This window comes from Oryctolagus cuniculus, chromosome 17 (genome assembly GCF_051225735.1).
Source record: "Oryctolagus cuniculus isolate XC-2025 breed Fujian yellow rabbit chromosome 17, ASM5122573v1, whole genome shotgun sequence".
Classification (NCBI taxonomy): Eukaryota; Metazoa; Chordata; class Mammalia; order Lagomorpha; family Leporidae; genus Oryctolagus; species Oryctolagus cuniculus.
Window position 1 is genome coordinate 11,095,622 of NC_142883.1, and position 10,250 is coordinate 11,105,871.

Genomic DNA, 10,250 nt, shown 5'->3' on the forward strand with positions numbered 1-10,250 from the left:
CCTTTTCTTTGGCCTGTATCTCTGACAGGCTCAATAAAGTAACTTTTTTTTTTTTTTTTTTTGACAGGCAGAGTGGACAGTGAGAGAGAGAGACAGAGAGAAAGGTCTTCCTTTTGTCATTGGTTCAGCCTCCAATGGCTGCCGCGGCCGGCACACTGTGGCCGGCACACCGCGCTGATCCAATGGCAGGAGCCATACTTATCCTGGTCTTCCATGGGGTGCAGGGCCCAAGCACTTGGGCCATCCTCCACTGCCTTCCCAGGCCACAGCAGAGAGCTGGCCTGGAAGAGGGGCAACTGGGACAGAATCCGGTGCCCCGACCGGGACTAGAACCCGGTGTGCCAGCGCCGCAAGGCAGAGGATTAGCCTAGTGAGCCGCAGCGCCGGCAATAAAGTAACTTTTGAGAATAGTGGGACTGCAAGTAAATTGTCCTCCAAAATAAAATTCCATAATTGCTGTTAAGTATCCATGAAACAACAGCAAAATGTTGTTTAAGCAAAATAAACATCAATGATATGGGTTATAAGCAGAAGGAAAATTAAAAATGGCTACAATGTAAAAGGGAGGAATACTTTGGTAATCTATTTCCTAGTTAAGTTTCCATTGGTGGAGTGGACACTTAGTCCAATGGTTAAGATACTACTTGGGGCCGGCGCCGCGGCTCACTAGGCTAATGCTCTGCCTGTGGCGCCGGTACTCCGGGTTCTAGTCCCTGTTGGGGCGCCGGATTCTGTCCCGGTTGCTCCTCTTCCAGTCCAGCTCTCTGCTGTGGTCCGGGAGGACAGTGGAGGGTGGCCCAAGTGCTTGGGCCCTGCACCCTCATGGGAGACTGGGAGGAAGCACCTGGCTCCTTGCTTCGGTTCGGCTCAGCGCACCAGCTGTGGCGGCCATTTGGGGGGTGAACCAACGGAAAAGGAAGACCTTTCTCTCTGTCTCTGTCTCTCTCTAACTCTGCTTGTCAAAAAAAAAAAAAAAAAAAAAAAAAGACACTTGGGATGTCCACATCCCATAGCAGAGCTGGGTTGGAGTCCCAGCTCTGATTCCGGTTCTAGCTTCCTACAAATGTGCACCCTGGGAGGCAGTGGATGATGGCTCCAGTGCTTGGGATCCTGCCACCCATGTGGGAGACCCAGATGGAGTTCCTGGCTCCTGGCTTCAGGCTAGCCCAGCCCCAGCTATTTCAGGCATTCAGGGAGTAACCAGTGGATGGAAGATTCTCTCTTCCTCTCTCACTCTCTCGCTCTCTCTCTTTCTCTCTCTCTTTAAAATAAAAGGAAAGCAAATAATCAATTTTTAAATAAGTTCAAATTTCTGTTGGCTAGACACATAGCTACACATCTCAGATTTCCACGAAGAATGTTTGATACTATCACCACCTATTGTGTAAAGTGGTCTGAAGATTTATGCTTCTTCAGGGACCAAGAGTTGTGGTTGCAGGCATTACCCAATTCCAGCAAGCCAGCAAACCTAAATGCCAAAAGCCTTCCTACTTTTCTCACTGGCAAATGCTTTCTAAACTAAGGAAGGGTGTTTACCGTGAGCATTAATTGAAAATATTAACCAAGAAACCAGACCAGAGGCAATCTTGAGTCTATTACTAAAGAATGTTCCAAGTAAAAATATCTCCCTCCAAAACCTGTCTTCATTCAAAATAGCATATTTAAGTCCATAATGTTCAACACAAGAAAACTGTGTTGGTGTTCGCTAGAGAAAGAACAATAGGATATGCAGGACAGGTGCAAGGCAGGCCGGCAGGCCGGACCCAGGGAAGAGCTGACACGGCAGTTGCCAAGTCCAAAGGCGGAACTCCTCCTTCTTCAGCAAACTCCCTTGTCGTCTCTGACGACTCTCCCTGACCGGGGGAGGTCCCACACCTTACGGAAGGTGATCTGCTCTAGTCAAATCTGATGATGTAAATACTAGTCCTGTCTTTAAAATCTTCACAGCAATGTCCAGCCTGGTGCTTGACCAAGGACTTGAGACCACAGCCTAGCCAGGTTGACAAAACGAACCCATCACAAACCTGTATCTAATCCAATGCAGATATTTGTATGAATCTCTTATGATACGTTCTTCCTTTGAATATCAATCTACTATGCCTGCACTGTTTATAACCAAAGCTAAGCCTGTCAGTGGGTCATGGATTTGAATCTTCAAGAGAATAAAAGATGTGGGGCCAGCGCTGTGCCGTAATAGGTTAAGCATCCGCCTATGGCACTGGCACCCCATATGGGCACCGGTTCATGTCCCAGCTGCTCCTCTTCTGATCCAGCTCTCTGCTGATGGCCTGGAAAAGCAGCAGAAGATGGCCCAAGTGCTTGGGCTGTGGCACCCACATGGGAGACCCAGAAGAAGCTCCTGGCTTCTGGCTTCAGATTGGCCCAGGTCTGGCCATTTCAGACATTTGGGGAGTGAACCAGAGGATCGAAGACCTCTCTCTGTCTCTCCCTCTCTCTGTAACTCTGCCACTCAAGTAAATAAATTAATCTTTAAAATTTTTAAAAAAAATGATGTGATGAGTTGGTCACCCACACAGATCTTTAAATGGATCAAAGATGGTAGGATTTTGAATTAGGTTGGTGAACTTGCTTTGCTTCTATCAAACTGACAAAGTCAATAAATATTAATTTATCCCTGTTAGAGCTTTATTGACCATGGGCCCATTCATCTTTAGGAGGTCGCCATTGTTTCCTTGAAGACTCTCATAAAAATAATGCTCTTTCTCCCCTGGAAATGTGCCCAGACAGGTGTACACACACAACGTGAATCATCCCATCAGGGGACTCCCAAACCCTGAAGCTCATCCACATATGGACTCCAGGTTCAGAATCCCTTGAAGAAATGTGTCTGGATCATCCACACAGCAGGTACTGGATGCCAGCAGAGACCAGCTGAATTAGCCATGGCTTGAAACTTGAAGGCTTGCAGTCTCAAGGGACCAGCTGGAACATGGTGCCCTCAAGAGACAGGCCAAATCATGGGCGCAGGGTCTGAGGAACACTTTGAAGGGGCATCTTAACCCAGCCTTGTGAGGCCACTCAAAAGAGGCGCCTGGAACAAAAGGGTGCCCAGTCAGTCCTGCCCTGTCTTTCACGCAGAGGAAATGGATGGACAAGGGGAGGCATGGACTTTTGGAGAAACTACTTCTCAGGATGGCTGAAAGATGAGATGAGAGATGGGGTGACTGGGTTGTGGGGAGCAATCCGGACTAGACTGAGTTAACTGGAATTAGGACTTATTCTATGCATCTGCTCTCCCACAATATGGCGCTGGGAGAGAAGTAAACAGCTTCTGCACAGCTGCCTCCGGTTCAACCGATAAACTGTAGGACTTGCTCCTGATTGGAGGAGAGCAGCGTGCTCGGCGTGTGGGCGGCCGAGTTGGGATTGGCGGAGGAGGACTATAAAGGAGGAGAGAGACGGCATGCACCAGGAACATCTAAGGGGAACATCTAGCTGAAGGAACACCTGTGCAGCCCCCGAGAAAGCCGGCCGGCGGTGTGCTGCTCCCCTGCGGAAGTGGGGAATGTGGCCAGGGGGAACTGCCCTTCCACGGAGGTGGAAGGGATAGTAGCCAACCCGGGAAGAACCAGCAGCAAACCCGGGGAGGGCCGAGCAGACGAAAAGAACAGCGCAGGGTCCTGTGTCGTTCCTCCACGAAGAGGGGGAGCGACACTGGGTGAGGCCAGAAAAATAAACAATGGCTACATATATCTCGGAGCAGACTCAGCACTTTTTTAAGGGAATACTTTTTTTAAAATATTTTTTTTATTTGCAAAGCAGAGAGACGTGCAGACAGACAGAAGATCTTCCATCTGCTGGTTCACTCCCACAAGCCTGCAAAAGCTGGGGCTGGGCCAGGGATCCAAGAACCCAATCCAGGTTTCCCATGTGGGTTGCAGGGACCCGAGTCCTAGAGCCAACACCTGCCACCTCCCATGGTGCACATTAGCAGGAAGCTGGAGTCCTGAGTGGATCCAGCGCTCAAATGTAGGCAGTCTGATGCAGGGTGTAGATGTCCCAGGTAGGATCCTAACCACTAAACAAATTGCTCAGCCCCAGCTCGCTGTTTCCTGTTAGGGGCTAGAGAGTAAGATGTTTTAGGCTTTAGGGGCCACCTGGTCAGTATGACGACTAAGTAACTTAACCGTGATAGCACATAAGCAGCCATGATGATGTGGGAATGAACAGGTAAGGATGTTTTCCAACATAAATCTATGAACATTGAAATCTGAAACTGGTATAATTTTTAAATGAATAGTATGTTTTTGAGAGCATTTTTGGCCTGTGAAAGAATTGAATGGAAAGTACAGAGTTCCCATATACCAGCTCACTACCCCCAGTATTTAATTTCCCCTATTATTAACATCTTATATTCCTGTGGTACATTTATGACACTTGATGAGCAATATTAATATATTATTCACTGGAATTCATAGTTTACTTTATGGTTTAGTCTTTCTTATGTACACTCTATGGGCTTTTACAAATGGATGGCATTTCAGGGCTGGTGCTATGGCGAGGTAGGTTAATCCCCTACCTGCAGGGGTGCCAGCATCCCATACGGGCGCAGGTTCTAGTCCTGGCTGCTCCTCTTCTGGTTCAGGTCTTTGCTATGGCCTAGAAAAGCAGCAGAAGATGGCCCAGGTGCTTGGGCCCCTGCACCCATGTGGGAGACCCAGAGGAAGTTCCTGGCTTCTGGCTTTGGATCAGCCCAGCTCCAGCTGTTGCAGCCACTTGGGGAGTGAACTAGCAGATGGAAGGCCTTTCTTTCTGTCTCTCCCTCTCACTGTTTGTAACTCTGCCTCTCAAATACATAAAATCTCAAAACACACACACACAAATGGATGTCATTTGTACCCACCACTGTGACATACTATAGGAGAATTTCTTATTCTGTTTCATCCCGTTGTCTTCAACTGAGTCCTTGGCAACCATACTTTGTCTCCCTACTTCTGTCTTTTCCAGAATGTCACGTAGCTGGGATCACACAGCGTGGTTGCCTTTTCAAACGGACTTCTTCCGCTTAATAACCTACACTTAAAACTCCTTCATGTCTCTTCCTGACTTGATAGCTCATTTCTTTCTGTCACTGATAATCCACTGGATGGAGGTACCATGGTTTGTTTACCTGTAACCGCTGAAGGACATATTGGTTGCTTCAAAGTTTTGTGTTTCTGTGAACATAAATTCTCGCCTCCTTTGAGTAAATAACAAGAAACACAAAATTGCTGGACCAAAAGTATCTTCACCTTTGTGAAGAAGAAGAAGAACAATTGCTGACAAAAACATTCTCAGACGTTCGGAGTTTAATGGCAAAGGCAGAAAGGAGAGAGGGGAGGAGATAAGGCAAGCTCATCAGCGCTGTGGGTGAAAGCAACAGAGGTTGTACATCCTGAAACCTTGACTTCCCTTCCATTCCAGGCAACTGCCAGGGCCACTCTGCTCTCCAGCTTTCAGGGCGGTCAGCCCCAACCAATACCGAAGCAGCGATGACTTCCATGGACAGTCCCCCCATTCCAGAGCTCCCCGCTTTCTCACTGCCTCATCCCCACAGCCACATGATCCTGCTTCTCTTCTCCAGAGCCCATGTAGGTTCACCTCCCCAAAGGCTGTAAAAATCACACTTGGGCACTTATCATCATCTGGCAGGTATTTTCCAACTAGTAATGGGGAGAAAGAAGTGGGTCCTCGGCAGCCCAGCACCTGGTCCTTTCTCTTTCTGGCTAGCCTCTGCAATGGCTCCCTCACCCTTTCTACTTCAGAGATCCCTTGGTTTCTAGAGTTTTGGCCTGGCAATGCCAAACCGACTTGCCAGGCAGCCGTACCCATTGCTTTCCTGCCAAGAGTGAATGAGGAGTCCCGGTGCTCCACATCCTCACTTAGGTTCCTAATATGGGTGTGGAGAGAGAAGAAACAGAGAAGGAAGGCAGCTGAGTAGAGTCCTGCAGGCAACAAGCTGATCATGGAGGAGGGGCTTCTAGAAGGCACATTTAGGAAGTAGGCAGCAAACCAGGAGGACAGAGGTCAGAGACACCAAAGGAAGCAATAGTTGTGCAAAGCAAGAAGATTCTGCCAACAGAGGGAGTGAGGACGACTTGCAGCAGGGACCGGGGCGACAACTCTGCCGTCAAGGAGACGCCGTCTCCCCACGTGGACTCCTTTGCACTGACCGACTGAGCTGGTAAGAGATTAGGGAATCAGTAACTGTGAAGCGGCCACGCTGCTTCCTGTTCATTAGAAACTTGCATCCAAGGTACAGGGAATATACACAGATGGTCAAGGCAGTGTTGTCTCCATGAACTGCTTGTCCACTCCTGGCACATGGGGTGTGTGGGGAGCAACTCAGACTAGACTAAGTTACTGGAATTAAGACTTATTCTATGCATCTGCTCTCCCACAATATGGCGCTGAGAAGGGAGTAAACAACTTTTACACAGCTGCCTCTCGCCAACTTGAGTGATGACCTGCAGGAGCTGATCCTGTTCCTGATTGGAGGAGAGCAGCGTACTTGGTGTGTGGGTAGCAGAGTTGGGATTGGTGGAAGAGGACTATAGAGGAGGAGAGAGACAACATGCACCAGGAACATCTAAGGGGAACATCCGGATAACATCTGAGCAGCCCCAGAGAGAGCCGGCCGGCGGTGTGCCGCTCCCCCGTGGAAGTGGGGAAAGTGGCAGTGGGAGCCGCCCTTCCACGGAGGTGGAAGGGATCGGCAGCCAACCCGGGAAGGACCAGCAGCAAACCAGGGAAGGGCCGAGCAGACAAAAGAACAGCACAGGGTCTAGTGTCGTTCCTCCACGAAGAGGGGGAGCGACAGGGTGAACCCTCAACAGTGTCCTTGCCCAAGCCACTTCCACAGGGTGACTGGGCATTGTTTCAGCCTTCTACCTTCCCATAAATTCTGTGCCTTATCCAATACACAGTCAACAAATTCCTGTTCTGCTTAAGTCATCAAGGGTTTGTTTCTTTATCTACAAATAAGAACTCTGACTAATAGAAGTCCTTTACTCTGTCCTGGAATGTGTGTGTGTGTGTGTGTGTGTGTCTGTCTGTCCCTAGCATCCTTTTTGAATAATTAAGAAATGACCTGTTAGTTAATGTTTGGTCTTCATGTCATCCAAGAAGGAAAGATCATGAAAGAGGGACCACGGTCAGCCAGTCAAAAGTCACAACTGCTGGGGCCGGCGCTGTGGCATAGTGGATAAAGCTGAAGCCTGCAGTACCAGCATCCCATATGGGCACTGGTTCAAATCCCGGCTACTCAACTTCCAATCCAACTCTCTGCTATGGCCTGGGAAAGTAGTAGAAGATGGCCCAAGTGCTTGGGCCCCTGCACCCATGTGGGAGACCCAGAAGAAGCTCCCGGCTCCTGGCTTCGGATTGGCACAGCTCTGGCCGTTGCAGCCAACTGGGGAGTGAACCAGCGGATGGAAGACCTCAGTCTGTCTGTCTGTCTCTCTCTCTCTCTCTCTCTCTGCCTTTCCTTCTCTCTGTGTGTAACTCTGACTTTCAAATAAATAAATAAATCTTTAAAAAAAAAAAAAGTCACAACTGCTGATTGGCCACACTCTGACCAGCCGTGCCCACCCAGGCCTGCAGGGGGCAGTCCAGAGCAAGGCACTCAGATCACTGCTGTGCAGTGTTGTGTTCCCTGTAAAGCACTCTCCTCTTTAGAAGAAGCAGTCTCCCCTGTAGCCTAAAGAAATCGGAGGTGAGCCAGTGCTATGCTGGATTAAACTGTTGCCTGTGACACCAGCATCCCATATGGACACAGGGTTAAATCCCAACTGCTCCACTTCCAATCCAGCTCCCTACTAATGTGCCTGAGAAAGCAGCAGAGGATGCCGGGCCCCTGCACCCTCATGGGAGACCTCAGTGAAGCTCCTGGATTCTGGTATCTGCCTTCAGTCTGGCACAGCCTTGGCCATTGTGGCCATTTAGGGAGTGAACCAGTGGATGGAAGACCTCTCTCTCTCTAACTTCTCTTTTCAAATAAAATAAATAAATCTTAAAAAAGAAAAAAGAAGCAAGAGGAAAAATCCCAACACCTACACAGAGAAACTATATATGTTTTTTCTATGAACTAAACATTCTTTTTTAAAAAAAAGATTCATTTTTGTTTATTTGAAAGACAAAATTACAGAGAGGTAGAGACACAGAGAGAGAGAGAGGTGTCTTCCCTCTGCTGGTTCATTCCCCAAATGGCCGCAACAGCTGGGGCTGTGCCAATCCCAAGCCAGGAACCAAGAGCTTCTTCTGGGTCTCCCACATGGATGCAGGGGCCCAAGCACTTGGGCCATCTTCTACTGCTTTCCTAGGCCACAGTAGAGAGCTGGATCAGAAGAGGAGCAGCCAGGATATGAACCAGTGCCCATATGGGGTGACAGAGCTGCAGGCTGGGGCTTTAGCCCACAGCATCACAGCACCAGCACAGTAAACAAATATTTTTTTTAAAATTAGAGAAGCTATAGAGAACAGGCAAGCGCAGTAGAAGGGGAAAGATGCGAGATGAGCAGAGAGAGGTAGGCAGAGGCCGGAGCTGGAGGGTCTCAGCCTACAGAGAAGCCTTTCCTTGTTTAATGGATCCCAGTGATCTAGTGCCACCTGTCTCAGTCCCCACGTTCATGTGCTGATGGGAGCTGGAAGTGGAACCTTTGGAAGGGGTCAGGTCATGAGGTCTCAGCCCTCATGCATGGATGAGTGGGCTACAGAGGAAATGGCTTTATGATACAAGTGGGCTCCGTCTGACATGTGGTGAAGCATGAGGCCCTCACCAGATGCCAAGCTTTGCAGATGCTATGCCCCTGTGCTTCCCAGCCTCCAGAGCCACGAGGGAAATAAACTTCTGTTCATTAAAAACTACCAAGCCTCTGGTGGGCCAGTGTTGTGGGTAAAGTAGGTAGGTAAAGCCATTGCCTGTGACACCCGCATCCCATATGGGTGCAGGTTCATATCACAGTTGCTCCTCTTCCAATCGGCCCCCTGATAATGACCCGGGAAAAGCAGTGGAGGGTGGCCCAAAGGTTTCAGCACTTGCCACCCATGTGCGAGACCTGGATGAAGCTCCTGGCCATTGTAGCCATCTGGGGAGTGAACCAGCATATGGACAATCTCTCTCTCTCCTCTTCAAAATAAATAAATATATATTTAAAAAAATACAAAAATTACCCAATCTCAACTCTTTTGTTATAGCAACAGAAAACAGAGATAATCACCTAAGAGATTAACTCAATGTCTAAAACAATAATCACATGAAATGTCATGATTCTGTGAATCAGGGGTTTGGCAGACCTAGCACGATGATTATTCTGTTCCAGTCAGTGTCATCTGATGTCACAGAGTATGTCCAGCTGGAGGATGGGCTGGTCTGAAGGACCTCAAATGACGTCACTCGCAGGGCTGCTGCTGTGGCTGGGAGGACAGAAGCCCAGGTCCCAGCTGGGACTGATGACCACAGCACTTACATCATGCAAGTTGTTAATGGAAGCATCAGACTGTTCCGTGGTGGCCCAGGGCTCCCAGGGAGAATGTCCCAAGACAGCCAGGCAGAAGCTGCACTGCTCTCTGGGACGGACCCTTGAAGTCCTGGAACATCGCTTCGGCCGCATTCTTTCAAACACGCTGCTTAGCGCAGCCCAGAGTCAAAGGGAAAGCCTTGAAACCCAGTGTGTCGGTAGAAGGAGTGTCAGAGCTCCTGGGCCAGGGTCACGCTGTGGCACAGCGAGTTAAACCGCCACCTGCGATGCTGGAATCCCATGTCAGAGCACTGGTTGAGTCCTGGCTGCTCCGCTTACAATCCAGCTCCCTACTAATGCACCTGGGAAAGCTGCAGAAAATGGCCCATGGACTTGGGCCTCTACCACCCATATGGGAGACCAGATGGAGTTCCTGGCTCCTAGCTTTGGCCTGGCCCAGACCCTGCCATTGTGGCTATTTAGGGAGTAAATAAGCGGAAAGAAGATTCTCTCTCTCTCTCTCTCTCTCTCTCTCTGTGTGTGTGTGTGTGTATCCTCCTTTCTCTGTCACTCTGTCTTTTAAATAAATTAATAAACAAACAAAACAAATAAATAAAAGTGGGGCCGGCGCTGTGGCTATAGCGAGTGAAGCCGCTGACTGCCGTGCAGCATCCATATGCCGGTTCGAGTCCCAGCTGCTCCTCTTCCCATCCAGCTCTCTGATATGCCCTGGGAAAAGCAGTAAAAGATGGCTCAAGTGCTTGGGTCCCTGCACCCAAGTGGGAGACCCCA